This window comes from Chenopodium quinoa, unplaced genomic scaffold (genome assembly GCF_001683475.1).
Source record: "Chenopodium quinoa cultivar QQ74 unplaced genomic scaffold, ASM168347v1, whole genome shotgun sequence".
NCBI lineage: Eukaryota > Viridiplantae > Streptophyta > Magnoliopsida > Caryophyllales > Amaranthaceae > Chenopodium > Chenopodium quinoa.
In genome coordinates, this window is record NW_018743136.1 from 2,421,038 (window position 1) to 2,444,478 (window position 23,441).

Genomic DNA, 23,441 nt, shown 5'->3' on the forward strand with positions numbered 1-23,441 from the left:
GAAAGAATAAAAATTGATGAGAATTGATGATTCTTGAGAATTGATGATTGAAAACAGAATTTTGGGAGGCTATTTATATAGAAAATCAGCCAAACGGATAGAAAAACGAATCAGAATTTTGACGAGAATAAAACACGATAAGCGCCAGACGCTGGTCATTAGCGCCAGGCGCTGAAGGTTAGCGCTAGGCGCTAATAATCAGTTTCACGCGTTTTGTGTTTTTCATATGTTTTGAGCGGAAGTCCAAATAAGGCATATATATGTCGTTGGAAACATCTTAAAGTCTACTTTCCATCCCAATTAGAATCAGATATAAATCTTTTGTAGATAATAAGATACGGTCGAAATAGTTGAAGGGTGTCAGTTTTGGATAGAGTTTCATATATCATTCATATCTTTTTCGTTATAACTTGTATTTAATATTATAATATGTCATTGGAAAGATAATTTATCCAACCATAGAAAATTTGGATAAAGATTATGAGGCACGAAAATAAAATCTGAATATATTCCACTTCGTACAAAACAAGGATTCTAAAAAGGAGTAGTTTTATTCAATTTCAAACTCTTTAAACATAATTATCAATCCTAACTCCATTAGAATTTAAAAGAATATTCTAGAGTATTCTAGAAGACTACAATCAATCCTAATAGCTTTAGGAATGATAATTAATAATAGGCCCTCCTCTAGATCATTGGGCCGCATATAAAAACCAAATCGGGCCCAGTTTAGTATTTTGGCCATAACTTCCTCATTATTCATCGGAATTGGGCTTATAATATATCGTTGGAAAGGTCTTTTCAAGATCTATCCAACTACACAATTATTGGACCCATATCATGGACCAAACTAAACTAGAATTCACGTTTTTCATAAATAGGGTAAGAAAAGAAATATTTTCAAAAACAGAAAGAAGCGATATTTTAATAAAAACATCCTCATCACTAGACTTTTCTCATTTTCGCTTTGTTCGATAATCAAATGACATGAAAGATATTCATCACTGGGTTTGGTTTTGGGGAGAGACATTTGGGTGTCTACAGAAGCCCCCACTTTGACTGAGTTTGGAGAAACGCAAGTTTCGAAAACAAAAGTCAAAGTAGCGATAGGGACGGAGAATAATTCAGAACGTTCTGCGATCCTAAATTATTCTTGTAACGCTGATACCTACAAAACTAGCGTTAGTTAAAACAGATAAAAGAGTTAAGAAACGTGTATCTTGCACCGTCGAGCACATGACTCTGGGAGTAACCGATTGTTGCATTTTTTTTGTTGTGACAACCTTCCACAAGCCAGAGAAATTCATCTTGCGATTTTGGTGTTCACCGTCTCTGAACAATAGAGCTTTTGGAAGAAATGTCCACGTGTAGGCGTCATTTGAAGCGCGCCTACACTAAAAGCATGTGTGAATATGCTTGGCACTCATAGGAAGTGGGAATTGACATAATACGATTAGGGACAAATAAAGTAGGGAGCCGCCAACAAGTTTTTAAGGAACTTGTAAACCGTTCACGGATCATAAATGGCAACCACGAATAAGGGACAACGATAGTCAACAACGATTGACCCATGAAGGTTACACCCCATTCATAATCCATGAGATTACTAACTCCATATGGTTCGGAACCACGAAAGAAGGATCGGGGATGATGGTACGAAGTAAGTCATGGAGTCGCATTCGCCCGTATTGGCCTCTACTCGATTCTTATAGTGAAAAGTGATTCCTGCGATCTCAAAGGCATACAAACAAAATATTCAATTTGCTCCAAACTATTATTAAGCTAAATTGGTTTAATATTAATGCAACATATAATTCTAAAATATTTTTGATCACTTTAATTAAAAACAAGAATAAAAAGGATCCTAAACCGGTTGTCCAAATTATCTTATTAGGCGTGATTTTCAATTACATATTCCCTTTAAACATGCAATATATTGATCAATAAATATAATAAAATAATAAACATTAATATTGAAAGCAATTCAAAGATAATAGCGTTAGTAAAATTAAATACAAAATAACCTAATCATGATACTAGAAATAAGAAAATAAAATAAGAGTAATTAAATTAATTAATTACTCACATTCCGCGCGTTCCTTTAAATTGCTACATCATGAATAAATTGTTAGTAACTTCAATAAAAATATAAATCAAATTGAAACAATTAAATTAAATAAAAAGTAGAGTTGATTTAGTCCAAACCCTTAGTATTGTGTACCTTTCACGCCTTGGTTTAAGGACGAAACCTCGGGTTAAGTATGGACTCCTTGGAGTGCTTAGGGAAATTATTATGGAAGAATAAGGAGGCTAGAAATTAGGTTAAAGAGGGAGAAGAGAATTATTTGATGATCAAGCTTGTTGATGATTGGAAAATGGGTGATATGACCTCTATTTATAAAGAAAAAAAAGAAGGGTCGGAGAATTAAGGTAAGATCCGAATTAAATCGGAATAAAACTCGATAGACTGCAATTTTTACGATTTTTGTTTTTATCATATCTTTTTATCCAAAAATTGGAATAAGATGAAAAAAATATCGTTGGAAATCTCTTGAAGTCTAATTTCTAATTCAATTGGAATAAGATTAAAATATTTTGTAGAATAAAAGAAATGGCCGAAATAGTGAGATGGTGTCAGTTTTGGATAGAGTTTGACATTTTATACATATCTTTTCCGTTAAGCTCGGAATTGATATTACAATATATCATTGGAAAGATAATTTCAAGGGATATACAACCATATAAAATTTGGACAAAAACTATGAGGAAAAAAATAATATCTATCTATCTTTCAACATCTTTCAATTCGGATAAAAATAGGATTTTCAAAAAGAAAAGTTTTATTCAATTTCAAACACTTTAATCTTATGTTTTCAAAAAGGATATTTAAGATCTTTTAGAAACTTATAGAAGCTTCTAATTAATCCTAATTGGTTTAGAAATGGGATTAAATGAATTAATTACTCACATTCCGCGCGTTCCTTTAAATTGCTACATCATGAATAAATTGTTGGTAACTTCAATAAAAATATAAATCAAATTCAAACAATTCAATTAAATAAAAAGTAGAGTTGATTTAGTCCAAACCATTAGTAATGTTTACCTTTCATGCCTTGGTTTAAGGACGGAACCTCGGGTTAAGTATGGACTCCTTGGAGTGCTTAGGGAAATTATTATGGAAGAATAAGGAGGCTAGAAATTAGGTTAAAGAGGGAGAAGAGAATTATTTGATGATCAAGCTTGTTAATGATTTGAAAATGGGTGATATGACCTCTATTTATAAAGAACAAAAAAGAAGGGTCGAAGAATTAAGATAAGATCTGAATTAAATCAGAATAAAACTTGATAGACTGCAATTTTTACGGTTTTTGTTTTTATCATATCTTTTGATCCAGAAATTGGAATAAGATGAATAAAATATAGTTGGAAAGATCTTGAAGTCTACTTTCTAATTCAATTTGAATAAGATTAAAATACTTTGTAGAATAAAAGATATGGCCGAAATAGTGAGACGGTGTCAGTTTTGGATAGAGTTTGACATTTTATTCATATCTTTTCCGTTATAGCTCGGAATTGATATTATAATATATCAATGGAAAGATAATTTCAAGGGATATACAACCATATAAAATTTGTGCAAAAAATATGAGGCACGAAAATAATATCTGTCTATCTTTCAACGCCTTTCAATTCGGATAAAAATAGGATTTTAAAAAAGAAAAGTTTTATTCAATTTCAAACTCTTTAATCTTATCTTTTCAAAAAGGATAATTAAGATCTTTTAGAAACTTATAGAAGCTTCTAATTTATCCTAATTTGTTTAGGAATAGTATTAAATAATTTGGACCCTCCACATGATCAATGGGTCGTAGGTAAGGTGGGCTTAGGTTCGGTTTGGGCTCAGTTTAATATTTTGGCCGTAACTTATTCGTTATAACTCGGATTTGGGCATATAGCATATCGTTGGAAAGATCTTTTAAAGCCTCATCCAACTATTAAATCATTGGATCCACATAATAGACCAAAATAAACTAAACTAAATGTTTTTATAAAAAGGACACGAAATGAATGATTTTAAAGGACACGAAATGAACTATTTTGGGTTTAAAGGCACGAAAAGAGGAAAATAAGTTATGGTTTTGGGAAATGGGATAGAATTTGGGTTGGTTTATGAAATTGAAATATGGATTTGAATATGGATTTAAGAACTCCAAAGATTAAATACTCAACCCGACCAATAATGGCGATGAAAGGTTGTTCATCATCGGGTTTAGTTTTGGGGAGACATTTTTAGGTGTCTACACCACGCGTCTCTGAACAAAAGAGCTTCTTTTTTAGGATTGTTCACTCGTCTCTTAAATAAAGAGCTTTTATTATATGTCCACGCGTCTCTGAAGAAAAGAGCTTTGATGATATGTCCACGCGTCTCTGAACAAAAGAGCTTTTGATGATATGTCCACCTGTCTCTGAACAAAAGACCTTTTGATGATATGTCCACGCGTCTCTGAAAAAAAGAGCTTGAAAGGATTGTCCACGTGTCTTTGAACAATAGAGCTTTGATACTTGAATGTTTGTTGCGATAATATTCCGAAGAAAACTTCTGAAGACCAACTTACGCTTTTCGATCTTTAAAGCTCGCTTGAACTTTACTTCCGCTATGCCAGTACGTCGGCGCTTTTGCTACTTGTGAACCATTATTTCGGTTCCTCTGCTGTTTTTTGAACCAGTATGTTGGTGTCTTGCGATGAGCCAATGTTTAGGCGCTTTAAGCTAAGTGAGACGATCTTTCGTTAGGTCGATCACTTATTGCGATTGTAATCAAGCCAACTACTTAATCATGTCAAATTGCTTATAGGGGCTAACTGGCGTACCAAGGAACCCTAAATTACTGAAAGAGGTTAAAATAACCGTTCTGAGTGGCTGAGCGTTCTGTCGTCGCTGCAATGCCTCTAGCGCCGCGATTTGGCTCTGTCGCCAGATGCTAGGATCTAGCGCCAGGCGCTAAAATTTGTTTCCAGACGCTAGATGTTGTCGTCTGGAGCTGGAGTATGGTCTTCTCTATTCTGCTCTTGCTGCCACTGGGATGCACCTGTATTTATCTTTGACTATAGGACTTTGCTAATCTCTTTAATTATTTTAGGGTTGACCTAAGGTTTAGAGTTGCTTGACTCATCGACTTGACACGAATCAAGGAATAAACTTGACTCACTGTGATTGACTCGTCTCGGAGTAAAATAACACGTGTGACTTATGACCCGTGTGTGCATTGTATTGTGATCGTGCGACTCGAAAATGCAAAAAAGCAAAAATTTTCCATCATTTTTGTGGAGGGTACTGACTTTCTCCCGAAAAAGAAAGACGCGAAAAAAGAAAGAAGCGAAATTTTTGAAGGTGCATGTTGAATGAGCTTAAGCCGTTAACGTTGTCTCTCATAGTACATGGATTGTAACGTCTTAGACTATCCTAGTTGACTCGATGAAATTATTTAGGTAACTTAGGCACGGAGGCTAAGCACTTCATACTTCATGATGCAATGATGATTGATGAGCGATTTTGACATGACAAGGCATGCTTTAGTGTAATGTTAAGATTTTGTGACAAAGGGTTCCTAAGGGAAGTATATTTGGTCATGTATCTGTGCGGTGTGTGAAAGTGATACTAAAGTTAGGCCGTAAGGGCTAAGTGTGTGGGAAAATATTATTTCAAGAAGAGTCAAATGATGGTGACTCTTTAGGCTAGGTAAGCTAATGATGTAAGGATCAAGCCCCCAATTTTAGCTCTAAGTAGATAGGGATGAGCATAGGAGATCTTGTGATATGATCAATTATGTGAGTGTGTGGATGTGAATATGAATGCATTTTTATTACGGCCGCACCTCGATGTGAGGTTGCCTACGTATCCGTTAGGAATCAGGTCGAACGTAGCTCTAGCCGAACCTCGCACAAGTGTGTGTATAAGGTCTTTTTAAGGGTTGTAACGTGGTTAAGCTAAAGGTTATAGAAGAAAGGGATAAAGGTTCAAGACCCTATATAAGCCTCTATGGTGTGCAATCTGGCTTTTGAATCTTTATATTTTTATGGTTGAGGTTTCTCACTCTTTTTTATTTCTTTTTGCTTTAGTATTTATATTATTTTTGTAAGTGTGGGCAATCTCGATCGTGCGGTCTATCACTCACTTGGCATTCATATTTCTCAGGCACGGTACCGAGCACTCGATAAGAGACGCAATCTAAGACATGCTCATATCAAAGACATTGGAACACTTGCCCTTTTTGTACACTTTTATTTATTTTTTGCTTATTTTATTTATTTTGATCTTTTGAAGTCACTCAAGCTTTTTATGAAATTAAAAATTTCATAAGTTGCACACCATCCCATCCCAAGGTTAGGTAGATATGGGTTGAAAAATGAAAGGTCTATCGTTAGACGAGGCTCAAAGTGGTTTATGAAGATAGGATTGTAAATTAGAGAGGTGAAAGGAAATATGATGTGGCTACAAGGGGTGCCTCAAATCATTGGTATACCTTGTGCTTAATTCGACATGGAATTTTATTTTTTTTAATGCAATGTAATGAAATGATCATATGCAAGGAAATAAATGCTCATTTTATTGAAAGGGAAAAAAGAAAAAAATCCTACAAAATAAATCTAAGGAAAGTGAAAGGTGCCTATGCTATACTTTATTGGGGAAAGGTTTGAAAAAAGAAGAAAAATCCATGAAATCTTAGTGAGAAGCTTGCCTTGTGCATTTGTTTCATCATTACCCTCATTTTTTGTTTGTCAATCACATGACTCAAACTCGATTCAACATGCATGGATGGAAGAAGGTAAGAAGAATGAAGGTTGTGATATGGAGAAAGCATGTAGAGAATGGAAAGGTGATGTAGATGGAGAGATGAAAAAATTAGGAATAGAATGTACCCCCAACTCAAATGACGGAAAAAACCGACTCATGCATGAACCTAAGACATGGTCATGGTGTGAAAAGAGTTTGTACAAATTGTGTGCTAAGACTAGTGAATGTAGGTGACATTTAAGACTCTTGTCATGACCATGTGGCTAGACTATGTGACTTGACTCGAACAAAGACTAAGTTAAGACCTCACGTATATGCATTAAACCTGACAGCCTGTGGTATTTTAGTCATAACTTTTGATCTGTGACTCTGATTGGGATGAAACCAACGCCAAATTAAAGATGAAACCAATGCTAAATCTGTGACTCGTAGTTATTTCTAGAACTCCGGCTATGACCGAAACAAGTTGACACTTGTGCAGTATACGGGAATAAAAATCCGGGTTGACTCAAAAGAATTATGACTCGATTTTAGACATATTTTTTAGCTCAAATTAATTAATTAATTAATTAGGAAAAGTTCTTTTAGTCATTAATCAGTATTTTTAGTCTTAAAACAAGTCAAACAAACAGTTAGGAAAAAAAACTCATAGAGTATGCACAACAAATAATGCATAATTAGTCAAGTAGGCACAATATGATGCAATGAGTTTGCAACCTAACCATGGCTCTAGTTCTCTAAAGTTTGGGATATGGGTTAGTCAAAGAGGGTCCATGGTTAATTGTCCGGATGCACCGCGCGGAAGCCTAGCCGTGAAGGGTTGGCGCGAGTGGATGGGACACCGCGAGTTAAGAAAAACTCGCTTCCATGGTTTGGTGAATTCAACATTCTCGGATATACCCTTTGTTGTTCAGAGCGTTCAATCAGCTAGATGGGGCATGAATTCCTAGAGGGTTATGTCCATATGTAGAACACATATGGATTTTGGAAAAGTGGGAAACACTCAATCAGGAAGTAGAATCGAGCAAACAGTGTTAAAAGCTGGTCAAAATTAGAACGCATATTTCTGGCTCGGTATTGGAAGAACTTGGAGCCAGCAAAAAGAGGCCGGCGCCACAATTTGGCTTTAACGCCTGGCGACAGAAGCTGTCGCCTGGCGCTAAAGTTAAATAAGTGGCGCTAGACTTTGTTTCCTTATGCTAGTTCCTACATGCCTCAGCAGCCTTCTCTGCTCGATAAAATTTTCTAGTTTCGCGCAGCATTATTTCGATCCTAGTTGTGAAAGATATTCCTCAAATTTCCTATGTGTAAAAATCCTATGTTTTTAACTCATTACGGATGGTCTATCCAATGAGATCTTTTTTATGCATATGACAATAATATTAATCAAAATTACGCACATGAAATACTTAGATCTTTTTGAGTCTCATCCACTCATTCTAAATCATTGCCGAAATAAATTTCAGGACTTAAAATAGAAATCCTTCCCAGTGGAGTCGCCAAAAAATGTAGGGAATATTTCAAGCATTACCCCTAGCTTGAACCCCACTGTGATCATACACTAAAGTATGGTGGCGTCCAAAGGGAAAGAAGATAGAGCAAAAGAGTCGCCAACAAGTTTTAGGAACTTGTAAACCGTTCACAGGGTGAAGGTTACACCCCTTGACGATCCAAGAGATCGTCAACTCCAATAGTCTGGAACCATGACTGGTAGTTCGAGGATGAAGATAAAAATCCAACCTAAAAGAGATTGAACCTGCCCTAATAATAGGCATCTACTTTATCTTGATCGTATTCAAGTGCGCTTTGTGACTAACATGTAATCAATAGGATTAACCTAAACCTGTTTATCTATGTTGGTTGAATATTTATGCACAAATAAATCTATTATTGGCGATCAATTGAATTATAATCAATTTAACCCTAAACAAGATTATTAATTATCTTATTAAGCGTGATTACAAGTACAAATTCCCTTTAAACATGCATAAAAGGCGTGATCAAGCAATAACAATAAATATCAAGCAACATAATAAATCATCATAAAAATAATCATAATTAAAATAATCATAATAATTATAATAAAAAATCATCATCATAATGTTAAAGCATAATAATAGCTAGATCCTAGGCATGATACTAACAAGATTAATAACAAACCCTAGCATGTCACTAAAAAATAAAGATCAAATCTTTAACCCTAACATGATACTAACATGAATATTAGGAAGAAATAGGAAGCATCATAATTGTCATATTTGATATTAGAAATTATAGTTGTTACCCTAAACATGATACTAGGAAGATCAAAACGCCCTAACATGACACTAGGAATCATAATAACAACCTAGACATGATTTCTGTATCATAATATCAATAAATCAATTAAAGCACTTACTTGGATTCCTCGTACCTCTTTCTAATAACAAAATACACACGTTAGTAACTTCAAGGAAAATATAAAACAAACAATTAAATTAAATAATTAAAAGAGAGATTTAAAGAAAGTTTAGACTAGATTTGGGACCAAACCCTCAGAAATTAAACCCTTTCATGTCTAGGGCGAAGGCAACTTCGAACTTGGCTAGGTGTGTCTAGTGTTAATGTGTGAGGAATTGTGTTTGTAAAAATTTAGGCTTAGAAAAGAGGGAGAGAGAATCAAGAAATTCTTGATGAGAGTTGATGAGAAGGAAGAATTAGAAAGAATAGGAATTGATGAGAATTGATGATTGTTGAGAATTGATGATTGAAAACAGAATTTTAGGAGGCTATTTATAGAGAAAATCATCCAAATGGATAGAAAAACGAATTAGATTTTCGATAAGAATAAAACACAATTAGTGCCAGAAGCCGGTCATTAGCGCCAGGCGCTGAAGGTTAGCGTTAGGCGCTAATGCTTGGCGTCAGGCGCTAATAATCAGTTTCATGCGTTTTGTTTTTATCATATATTTTGATCCGGAAGTCCAAATAAGGCATATAATATGTAGTTGGAAATCTATTGAAGTCTAATTTCCATCAATATTGGAATCAGATTAAAATATTTTATAGATAAAAAGATATGGCCAAAATAGTAGAAGGGTGTCATTTTTGGATAGAGTTTTATATCTCATTCATATCTTTTTCGTTATAACTCGGATTTAATATTATAATATATGATTGGAAATATAATTTCAAGATCTATCCAACCATATAAAATTTGGCTAAAGATTATGAGGCACCAAAATAAAATTTGAATATATTCCACTTCATACAAAACAAGGATTCTAAAAAGCAGTAGTTTTATTCAATTTCAAACTCTTTAAAACATAATTATCAATCCTAACTCCATTAGGATTTAAAAGAATCTTCTAGAGTATTCTAGAATACTATAATCAATCCTAATAGCTTTAGGAATGATAATTGATAATAGGCCCTCCTCTAGATCATTGGGCCGCATATAAAAACCAAATCGGGCCCAGTTTAGTATTTTGGCCATAACTTCCTCATTATTCATCGGAATTGGGCTTATAATATATCGTTGAAAATTTCTTTTCAAGACTTATCAAACTACACCATTATTGGACCCATATCATGGAACAAACTAAACTAGAATGCACGTTTTTCATATACAGGGTAAGAAAAGAAATATTTTCAAAAACAGAAATAAGCGATATTTTAATAAAAACATCCTCATCACTAGACTTTTTACACTTTCTCTTTGTTAGATAATCAAATGACATGAAAGGTGTTCATCACTGGGTTTGGTTTTGGGGAGACACATCTGGGTGTCTACAACTTCATGCATAACCAAGGAGGCAAATTGTAGATAGTTAGAAGAATCGGCCAAGTGCTATATTGGGTACTTATTGTCCCAAAGGGGTTCATTCCATCTTTACTAAGACCAAGCCTAAGATTTCGATCTTCTTGACCAAAGTCCTTGAACTTTCGATCAATGTTCCTCCATGCGGGGAATCAGCTGAATGCCTCATTAACCCATCTTTCTTCCTCCCATCAGCATGCCACCTCAATAATTTTGCAGTTTTTCATAGAACAAGAGTCGCCTAAATCTCGGCTAAATTGGAAGATACCATAATACCTTAGCTGGAGACCCTTTCTTACACAACTCACCAGTATCATTCATCTTGTAACAAGAAACTCCACACCTTGGACACTCATGCTAATCAGCATACTCATTTTGATACAACACACAATCATTGGGACAAGCATGTATCTTCACATACTCCATATCCAAAGGGCACATAAGTTTCTTGGCCTCATAGGTGGAGTTTGGAAGTGCATTCCCTTTGGGAAACATTTCTACTAAGGCTTCCAACAACTGCGTAAAACCCTTGTCGACCCAACAATTGCTCGCCTTTAAGTTGAATAACTTCATAATACCACCAAGTTTAGTGAATTTTGTACAACTAGGATATAAGGGTGTTTCTGCAGCTCTCAAAATACTATCATTTGTCCGGGGACACTATGTGAAATGGTCTTCAACATCATGCATCATTTCATCTATCTTGTCCTTCTCCACTTCACTCTAACTTTCAACACCAATATCAGCTGTATCGATATCCTCACCTTAGTGCTCATTATCATCATCACAATGATGCTCATATTCCCTCGGGCAATAACTAGAACTTGCCTTAATATATATGCTCTCACCATGCCATGTCCACCTTGTGTAGTTTTCTTTAAACCCATGCGAATTAGATGATCTTTAACATCATCTATATCACGATATCCCCTCGAATTATTATAGTAAAGAATAATCTTTGATGTACTCTTTGTTTGGTGTTTTAAGGAAACATTACTAAACTCTTCAATTTCTCATAAAAAACTTGTAGAATTTCGTTTACCATACATCCAACATCGATCCATTTTCAACCACTGAATAATAAAATTAATTTTACGATAATGTGTATATTTTCTAACATATATAGCTCTTTAACCATAAACAATAATATAAGGCATCAAACATTTTCATTCAAAGTTTTTATGTAAATGCAATGACATGATCCAACAAGGTCCTTATCACTCCAACCTAACCCATTCTTGAATGTCCTATCTCACTAATAACTACTTGTAAAGTTTTCTTCTAAAGAAAATCTGGCAGCATTTCCCTATAGTTCTCCAAGCTCACAATGTAGATAATCGACTATCTACATATGTACCCACAGAACGATCAGGAAATAGTGAGCCATGATCTTCTTAGACCCAAAAATAGTTCAAGTAGTTATCACCTAAATGAAATAGAACATTCAAGAACAGTCCCAAACCGGGGACTATTCAAGATTTACTCCTAATGAGTAAGCCCTGAACGGGTAGCTAAGCCAATTATATCACAATTAAAAATCTCTGTAGACACCCATTTGTGTATCCCCGAAACCAAACCCGGTGATGAGTACGTTTCATGTCGAATCATAATCGAATGAAGTGAAAGTGTGGAAAGTCTAGTGTTGCGGATAATTTTAATTTCTTTTCTCTCTGTGTTTGAAAACCTATTTTAAGAAAACAGCAAATCCAGTTTGGTTGGTCCATGGTATGGGTCCAATAATAGTGTAGTTAGATAGGGCTTGAAAATAGCTTTCCAACGATATATTATAAGCGCAATTCCGATGAATATTGAGGAAGTTATGGCTAAACTACTAAATTGGACCCGGTTTGAGCCTTATATGCGGCCCAATGATCAAAGGGAGGGCCTAATATGGATTTATCATTCCTAATGCAATTAGGAATGATTTTAGTCTTCTAGATTCTTCTAGAAGGTTCTTTTCATTCCTAATTCAATTAGCACTGATAAATTGACTTTTGTTGACTTTTTAGAGTTTTAATCAGAATAAAAGAATGTTTTTGAGGAAAATACGATTTTATCCTCCTGTACGGTTAAATTCTATCTGGTTTTAGAAAACGCATCAAAAACGGGATTAGCGCCCAACGCCAGACATTAGTGCCTGGCGCTAATGTTAGTGTCTGGCGCTAATTGCCAGCGTCGACGCTAATAAAGTTTTATTCATGTCAGAACTATGATTTATTTTTCTATCTTTTTGGCCGATTTTCTCTATAAATCAACTAACTTAGTTTTCAGGTATTACATTTCATGTATTGTTTGGTGATGAGATTGTGAAAAAAAGAGCTAGTAGAGGTTGTACTAGGGCTAGGATAGTGATTCCCCCCTAAAAGGAGCGTTGTCTTGGTACCCTCATTCCGGAACTCATTTCTGGTTCATGTAGACCAATTTGGGCATGGGTATATTTATGAGTTGAGCTAGATACATCCCTTGAACTCTACTTGGGAGAAAGGCGTGAACGAGGTTTATGAGTTTTCCTAAAACTCATTGGCGACTCCTACTTGTATCTAATAAAAAAGCGTGATGATAAGATCAATTCTAATTCAAGGTCCTTCAAACAGTCAGGATTTCAAATCCTAATACACCCTAACAAGTGTAAAGTCATAGGCTTTTTAAGGGCCATGGGCATTTAAGGAGAAGGATCCTCTACGATGGGCACACCCTCCTTACAATGGCGACTCCACTGGGGACTTAGAGGTTACAAGATTAATTTTTAGTTATGGTCCAGGGTTTCCAACACTAGGTTGCCTATGGGTTGTAACGGAAATTAACTTGGACAATCTCTAGTTAGAGAGGGAGACTTAAACACATAATGTCTTTCTTTTCTGCAAAAGTAAAAACCAAACAAGCAACATTGCATCATGCGTAATCATAGCACACTATAACCCTTGGGAATTGGCTAATTGACTAGGGGTTTCCAACGCTAGGCTTCTATCCCGAAATCAATAACAATCATCCTTCCCATATTGCCAACAAAATGTTGGGAGGGCTATGCCACGAGTCAACACGTTGAGTGATTGATTTGTGCATCGTTCCTTAAGATATGGTACCTTTGGACACCCAAGCTTGTGACCTTAGAAGGAATTGCGTGAACCTTGGCTTATGGAAAGCTTATGTGATTACATGACTATGTGTGACGTGCTTAAGATAGCTTTTTCTTTTAGTTTGGTTTAGGTTCCCAATTACAAAGTTTTCCCTTCATAGTTTTGAGTCATATTCTAAGGGTAGCATAAAAAAAAAAAAAAAAAAAAGATGAAATACAAACAAAAAAAGCCTTCTCGAAAAAAAAATCGCATGAGCAGGTGGCGCGCCCAACTTATTCAGTTGCGCGACCACCACTAGCACAAAATCTAGAGATGCGCTGTAAGGAATATTTCAAGCATTACCCCAAACTTGAACCCCACTGTGATCATACACTAAAGTACAATGGAGTCCAAAGGGAAAGAAGATAGAGCAAAAGAGTTGCCAAAAAGTTTTAGGAACTTGTAAACCGTTCACGAGGTGAAGGTTACACCCCTCAACGATCCAGGAGATCGTCAACTCCAATAGATTTGGAACCATAACCGGTAGTTCGGGGATGAAGGTAAAAATCCCACCTAAAAGATATTGAACTTGCACTAAAAATAGGTCTCTACTTTATTCTTCTCGTATTCATGTGCGCTTTCTGACTAACATGCAATCAATGCAATAGGTTAACCCTAAACCTGTTTAACTATTTTGGTTGAATATTAATGCACAAATAATGCTATTATTGGCAATCACTTGAATTATAGTCATATTAACCTAAACAAGATTACTAATTATCTTATTAAGCGTGATTTCAAGTACCAATTCCCTTTAAACATGCATAAAATGCGTGATCAAGAAATAACAATAAATATAGTCAAGCAACATAACAATAATCATAATTAAAATAATCATAAATCATAATAACAATTATAATCATAATTAAAATAATAAAATTAATCATAATTATGATAAAGCATAATAATAGCAAGATCAAAGGCATGATACTAACAAGATTAATAACAAACCCTAGCATATCACTAAGCATAAAAATCAAAGCTTTAACCCTAACATGATACTAACATGATATTAGGAAGAATATAGGAAGCATCGCAGGAAACACAATTGTCATATTTGATATTAGAAATTATAGTTGTTACCCTAAACATGATACTGGGAAGATAAAAACACCCTAACACGACATTAGGAATCATAATAATAACCTAAACATGATTTCTATATCATAATAACAATAAATTAATTAAAGCACTTACTTGGATGCATCGTACCTTTTTCTAATAATAAAATACACACGTTAGTAACTTCAAGGAAAATAAAAAATCAAAGAATTAAATTAAATAATTGAAATAGAGATTTAGGGCTAAACCCTCAGATTTTAAACCTTTCACGTCTAGGGCGAAGGCAACTTCGAACTTGGCTAGGTGTGTCTAGTGCTAATGTATGAGGAATTATGTTTGTAAAAAGCTAGGCTTAGGAAAGAGGGAGAGAGAATCAAGAAATTATTGATGAGAGTTGATGAGAAGAAAGAATAAGAATAAGAATTGATGAGAATTGATGATTGTTGAGAATTGATCATTATTGAGAATTGATGATTGAAAACAGAATTTAAAGAGTCTATTTATAGAGAAAATCAGCCGGATGGATAAAAAAACGAATCAAAGTTTCAACGAGAATAAAACACGATTAGCGCCAGGTGCGGAAGGTTAGCACCAGGCGCTAATGCTTGTCGTCAGGCGCTAATAATCAGTTTCATGCTTTTTTTGTTTTTATCATATCTTTTGATCCGGAAGTCCAAATAAGTCATATAATATGTAGTTGGAAATATATTGAAGTCTATTTTCCATTCCAATTAGAATCAGATTAAAATCTTTTGTAGATAAAAAGATATGGCTGAAATAGTAGGACGGTGTCAGTTTTGGATAGAGTTTTGTATTCCATTCATATCCTTTTCGTTATAGCTCGGATTTAATATTATAACATATCATTGGAAAGATAATTTCAAATCTATCCAATCATATAAGATTTGGATAAATATTATGAGGCACAAAAATAAAATCTGACTGTCTTTGAACATCTTTAAATTCGAATAGAATTAGGATTTAAGAAAAAGGAAAGTTTTAAAAAAGGAAAGTTTTTATTTAACTCAAATTCTTTAATCTTATCTTTTCAAAAAGGATAATTAAGATTTATTAGAAACTTATAGAAGCTTTTAAGAAATCCTAATTAGTTTAGGAATAGGATTAGACCTTTGGACCCTCCACATGATCATTGGGCCGTAGGTAAGATCCAGTTCGAGCCCAGTTTAGTATTTTGGCCATAACTTCCTCATTATTCATCGGAATTGGGCTTATAATATATCGTTGGAAAGGTATTTTCAAGCCCCATCCAACTAGACCATTATTGGACTCATATCATGGACCAAAATAAACTGAAATGCACGTTTTTCATAAATATGGTAAGAAAAGAAATATTTTCAAAAACATAAATAAGTGATATTTTAATAAAAAAATCCTCATCACTAGACTTTTCACACTTTTTCTTTGTTCGATAAACAAATGACATGAAAGGTATTCATCACTGGGTTTGGTTTTGGGGAGACACATTTGGTGTCTACAGAAGCCCCCACTTTGACTGAGTTTGGAAAACGCAAGTTTCGAAAACAAAAGTCAAAGCAACGATAGGGACGGAGAATGATTTGGAACGTTCTGCGATCCTAAATCATTCTTGTAATGCCAATACCTGCAAAACTAGCATTAGTTAAAACAGATACGAGAGTTCAGAAAGGCGTATCTTGTACCGTCGAGCACACGTCTCTGAGGGTAACCAATTTGTTGCATTTTTCCGTTGTGACAACCTTCCGCAAGCTAGGGAATGCCATCCTGTTGTTTGTTTTGATGATCTTCTGCAAGCTAGAGAATACCGCTTGAAGAGTGCTACGCCTGTAACTGCCTCCAATTCCGCCGTGATTGTCTTCGAAAAGATCACTGCTTGTTGATCCTTAATGCTGCTTGAATTTTGTTGTCGATGAACCAATATTTCGGTGATTTTGCTATGATGACAATCCTCTTTTCTTTGGGAATAATTGCCAACACAACTCTTGTATGATGTATGAAAAACCGATTTAGGGAAAGTTGTCAAAGCCTCGTAAAAATCCATCCTTGGAAATGTTGCCACGATGAAGCGACAATCCGTATCTTGGAAAAATTTGGAAAAATCCATTTTTGGGAAAAGTTGCCAATGCTTCATAACAATCTGTCATAAGAATTTTGCTACGATTGACAATCCACATCTTGGAATATAACTCTTGAAAGCAATCCACCTTGGAAATTTGCCAACGCTATGCGACAATCATTTTGGGAAAATATTGCCACCATTGACAATCAGCGTCTTGGAACATTTGCAAAAAAGAGTCGACCGACAATTCACTTCGGGAAAATTTGCCACTTACTGAAATGAATGACAATCCACGTTGAGGAACCTTTGTCGAAATTTATTATGAATACAGTCCTACAACAATACTTTGGGAAATTTTGCCATAGGAAACTGGGTGTATGACAATCCAATCTCGAAAAACTTGCCAGCGTTGACAATCCGAACTTGGAAAATATTGCCAAACAGAGAAGGAGCACGAAAATCCACGCTTTGAAACTTTGCCAGAGATACCAATCCAATCTTGGAAAAATTGTCGTTGAAGAAGATGCACGACAATTCATTTTTTGAAATATTGTCAGTTGGGGATGACAATCCAATTTTTGGAAAAATTGTCGTTTAAGAAGAATGCGCGACAATCCATATTTGTAAATATTGTCATTTAAGAAGAATGCGTGACAATCCGCATTTAGAAATATTGTCGTTTAAGAAGAATGCGTGACAATCCGCATTTAGAAATATTGTCGTTTAAGAAGAATGCGTGACAATCCATATTTGGAAATATTGTCGTTTAAGTGCTTGCTTTTAAACCGATACGTTGGTGCTTGTAATGAGCCAGTGTTTTAGGCGCTTAAGCTAAGTGAGACGATTTTTTGTCAGGTCAATCACTTACTACGGTTGTAACCAAGCCGACTATTAATCATGTTAATTTGCTTATAGGGGCTAACTAGCGTACCAAGGAACCCAAAATTGATGTATGAGGTCGAAATAACCATTCTGAGAGGCTTCGAGCTCTGTCGCTGCTGAAATATCTCTGGCGTCAAGAATTGGCTCTGTCGCCAGACGCTGGGATCTAGAGTGAGGCGCTGAACTCTATTGCCAGACGCCAGATGTTGTTGCCGGATGACAGCCTTGTCGTCTGGTGCTGGAGTCGGGTCTTCCCTATTTTGCTCTTGCTGCCACTGTTCATTACTCGGTTTTGCTCCGAACTTTGAGCTTGGTCGTTTCCTTTCAACCAAATGCGCTCAAATCTTTTGTAAATTAAAGCTCTTCATCTCTAATTTACTGATCTATGTAACTCCTCTTATCTTGGAGGAATCTCCAGTATCATATTCGCGGTTTTTTCGAAAAAAAATCTGGGAATGTCCTCGCCTGCTGGGATGCACCTGCATTTATATCTTTGACCATAGGACTTTGCTTATCTTTCTTTAGGGTTGACCTAAGGTTTAGTGTTGCTTGACTCATTGACTTGTCGTGACTCAAGGTATGAACTTGACTCGCTGTGATTAACTTGAGGTTGACTCGACTCAAAGTGTTTGACACATGTGTTAGACTCAAATCAAGGTGATATGACACGACATGGCTCAATGTGTACATGACTCGTGTGTGCATTGTAATGTGATTGTGCGACTTGAAAATGCAAAAAAGCAAAAATTTTCCGTCATTTTTGTGGAGGGTACCGACTTTCTCCCAAAAAGGAAAGAAGCAAAGTTTTTGAAGGTGCATGTTGAATGAGCTTAGTTAAATGTTGTTTGATACTATCTCTTAAGTTGCAAGGATTAATCCATCCTAGGCTATCTCATGGTTGACTCAATGATGAAAGTATTTGGGTAACTTAGGCACGGAGGCTAAGCACTTCATACTTTGTGATGCAATGATGATTATGATTGATGAGACAAGGCATGCTTCAACGTTGTGTTAAGATTTCATGACGAAGGGTTCCTAAGGGAAGTATATTTGGTCATGTATCTGTGCAGTGTGTGAAGGAGGCTATTAATAAAGAAAATCAGCCAAAAAGGTAGAATAACAAATCAGAGTTCTAACGTGAATAAAACTTGATTAGCGCCGACACTGGCAATTAGCGCCAGGCGCTAACGCTAGCGCCAGGCGCTAGGCTTAGAGCCAGGCACTAATGTCTGGCGTTAGGCGCTAATCCCGTTATTGACGCGTTTTTTAAAACCAGATAGAATTTAACCGTACAGGAGGATAAAATCGTATTTTCCTCAAAAACATTCTTTTATTCTGATTAAAACTCTAAAAAGTCAACAAAAGTCAATTTATCAATGCTAATTGAATTAGGAATAAAAAGAACCTTCTAGAAGAACCTAGAAGACTAAAACCATTCCTAATTGCATTAGGAATGATAAATCCATATTAGGCCCTCCCTTTGATCGTTGGGCCGTATATAAGGCTCAAACCGGGCCCAGTTTAGTAATTTGGCCATAACTTCCTCAATATTCATCGGAATTGGGCTTATAATATATCGTTGGAAAGCTTTTTTCAAGCCCTATCCAACTACACTATTATTGGACCTATACCATGGAACAACAAACTGGATTGGCTGTTTTCTTAAAATAGGTTTTCAAAAAAAAAGATAAAAGAAATTAAAACTATCCGCAACACTAAAATTTACACACTTTCACTTCATTCGATTATGATTCAACGTGAAAGGTATTCATCACCAATTTTGGTTTTGGGAAGATACAAATGGATGTTTACAGAAGCCCCCACTTTGACTGAGTTTGGAGAAATGCAAGTTTCGAAAACAAAAGTCAAAGTATCGATAGGGACGGATAATGATTCAGAACGTTCTGCGATCCTAAATCATTCTTGTAACGCCGATACCTGCAAACTAGCGTTAGTTAAACAGATAAAAGTGTTAAGAAACGCGTATCTTGCACCGTCCCTATCGATACTTTGACGAGTTAAGAAACTGCAGCAAACCGTCGAGCACACGTCTCCTAAAGTAGCCGATTTGCTGCTGTTTTTGCTGTTGTATTTTTTTTTGACGATCTTCCGCAATCTAGGGAACGCCATCAATCAATGTTGCTACATCTCGAGCCTTTTCTTGACTTATAGTGACAACCTTTCCAATCATAGAAAAAGTCGTCGAAGACCGCCTCATCAAGAACCATCCTTCTCAAATCTCAGGGACAACCTCCACAATCTTAGCGAATGCCGTCGAAGACCGCCTATCTCGTGCTATCTTCTCAAATCTTGGTGACAACCTCCACAATCTTAGCGAATGCCGTCGAAGACCGGCCATCTCGTGTTATCTTCTCAAACCTTGGGTGACAACTTCCACAATCTTAGTTAACGCTGTCGAAAATAACTTTACTTGAAGTCATCCTCAGTTGTTGACATAATATTCCGAAGAAAATCACCGAAGACCAACGCTTGTCGATCTTTAAAGCTCGCTTGAACTTTGCTTTAGCCAGTGCGTCAGCGCTTCTGCTACTTGTAAACCAGTATGTCGGTGCTGTGAATTGTGAACCTGTATGTCGGTGCTATGAAACATTACGTCGGTGCTTCTGAACCAGTATGTCGATGCCTTTCTGATGAGCCAATGTTTAGGCGCTTTAAGCTAAGTCAGACGATCTTTTGTCAGGTCGATCACTTATTTACGGTCGTAATTAAATCGACTACTCAATCATGTCAAATTGCTTATAGGGGCTAATTGGCGTACCAAGGAACCCGAAATTGTTGTTCTGAGAGGCTTCGCGCTCTGTCGCTGCTGAAATATCTCTAGCGCCACGATTTTGCTCTGTCGCTTGACGCTAGGATCTAGCGTCAGGCGCTAAAATCTGTTTCCTGACGCTAGATGTTGTCGTCTTGCGCTGGAGTCGGGTCTTCCCTATTCTGCTTATATTTGCCGTTGTTGCTCGGCTTCGCTCCGAACTTTGCACTTGGTCGTTTCCTTTCGACCAAATCTGCTCAAATCTTTTGTAAATTAAAGCTCTTCATCTCACATTTACCGATCAATGTAATTCCTCTTATCTAAGAGGAATCTCTTGTATCATATTTGCGGTTTTTTTAGAAAAAATCCGGGAATGTCCTTGCTTGCTGGGATGCACCTGCATTTATATCTTTAAGCATAGGACTTTGCTTATCTTTTTTTAGGGTTGACCTAAGACTTAGTTTTTCTTGACTCAATGTGATTGACATGACTCAAGGTATAAACTTGACTCGCTATGATTGACTCGAGGTTTACTCGACTCAAAGTGGTTGACACATGTGTTAGACTCAAATCAAGGTGATATTACACGACATGACTCAATGTGTACATGACTCGTCTGTGCATTTTAATGTGATCGTGCGACTCGAAAATGCAAAAAAGCAAAAAAAATTCGTCATTTTTGTGGAGGGTACCGACTTTCTCCCGAAAAAGAAAGACGCAAAAAAAGAATCAAAGTTTTCGAATGCATGTTGAATGACCTTAGTCAAATGTTGTTTGATACTATCTCTCAAGGTGCAAGGATTAATCCATCCAAGGCTATCTCAATGGTTGACTCAATGATGAAAGTATTTGGGTAACTTAGGCACGGAGGCTAAGCACTTCATACTTCGTGATGCAATGACAATTATGATTGATGAGTGATGTTGATATGACAAGGCATGCTTCAACGTTGTGTTAAGATTTCATGAAAAAGGGTTCCTAAAGGAAAGTATATTTGGTCATGTATCTGTGCAGTGTGTAAAAGTGATACTAAAGGTTAGGCCGCAAAGGCTAAGTGTGTGAAAAAAGATAGTATTTCAAGAAGAGTCAAATGATGGTGACTTTGAGGCTAGGTAAGCAAATGATGTAGGGATCAAGCCCCAAAGTCTAGCTCTAAGTAGATAGGGATGAGCATAGAGGATCCCTAGATATGATCGTGGTGTAAGTGTGTGAATGTGAATATGAATGCATGTTTATTACGGCCGCACCTCGATGTGAGGTTGCCTACGTATCCGTTAGGAATCAGGTCGAACGTAGCTCTAGCCGAACCTCGCACAAGTATGTGTATACCTTAAAAAGGTCTTTTTAAGGGTTGTAACGTGGTTAGGCTAAAGGTTGAAGAAGAAGGGGATAAAAGGCTCAAGACCCTAGATAAGCCCCTAAGGTGTGCAACTTTGCTTCTGAATATTTATATTTTTATGTTGGAGGTTTCTCACTCTTTTTTTTTTTGCTTTAGCATTTGTTTTATTTTTATAAGTGTGGGCAATCCCGATCATACGGTCTATCACTCATTTCGCATTCATGTTTCTCAAGCACGGTACCGAGCACTCGATAAGAGACGCAGTCTAAGACGTGTTCATATCAAAGACATGTTCATGTCAAAGACATTGGAACACTTACCCTTTTGTACACTTTTATTTATTTTTTTATTTTATTTCTATTGCCCTTTTTTTTGAAATCACTCAAGCTTTTTGTAACTGCATAAGTTACACACTATCCCATCCCAAAGTTAGGTAGATATGGGTTGTAAAATGAATGGTCTATCGTTAGACGAGGCTTAAAGTTGTGTATCAAGAAAGGATTGTATATTACAAAGGGCGAAAGGTATTATATGGCTACAAGAGGTGCCTCAAATCATCGGTATACCTTGTGCTTAGTTTGACATGGATTTTTTGTTTTTGTTTTTTTTTAATGCAATGAAATGAAATTATCATATGCAAGAAAATAAATGCTCATTTTATTAAAAGGAAAAAAGAAAGAATCTACAAAATTAATCTAAGGGGAATAAAAAAGGTGCCTATGCTAGACTTATTGGGGAAAGGGCAAATAAAAAAAATAGAAAAAGAGGTCACGAAATCTTGTCGTTGAATCTCGCCTCTTGTCTTGTGTTGTTTGCTTTATCATCACTCGCTCTTCTTGTTAACTCGAGGCATGGGAAGCTTGTTATTATCAATCAAATGTTGGGTAGCCTCTTTTAGCTTCCAACAGCTCTCAGTAGTGTGACCCATACCTTGATGGTACTTGCAGTGTTCATCTGGATTCCAACTAGGCAATCTCTTTTCAGGTGCGGGATCTTGAATAGGTCCAATGGGAGTAATTAGTCCCTAGGCATGGAGTCGATTGAAGGCAGTATCGTAGCTCATCCCAATGGGGGTGAAGTCTTTCCTTAGTTGCTTCTTAGATCCTTGGTTATCCATGGCTAAAACTTCACTGAGATCAAAGGTACTAACATTGTTACTAGAGTGGGCGTTTTCGGAAGAAGAAGGATTGTCGTTCTTTTTTCCTTTCCAGCCACCGTGGTTACTATTGTTAGTAGATTTTTGCTGTGTGAGGTCGTCTTCGATCTCGATACCTATGTCATAGACGGATCTGAAAGTATCCAAGTTGTGTTGATATTTTAAGTGCTTTGAATACTTTTCTTGGAGATTCTTGATAAACATCCTCACAGACTCTTTTTCGGTGGGGACCTCAATCATCTTAGCGGAAGTTTTCCTCCACTTATTGAAGAAAGAAGTAAAGCTTTCATTCTCTTTTTGTCTTAGCATTTCAAGTTGTCTATAATCAGTTTCGACTTGGATATTGCATTTATACCTATCAATGAAAGCGTTTACCATCGATTTCTAGGTAGAGGTTTTCTTTTTGTCCAGGGAGAAGAAACATTGTTGACAAACGGTTTCAAGAGATAAGGAAAACAAGGAATGA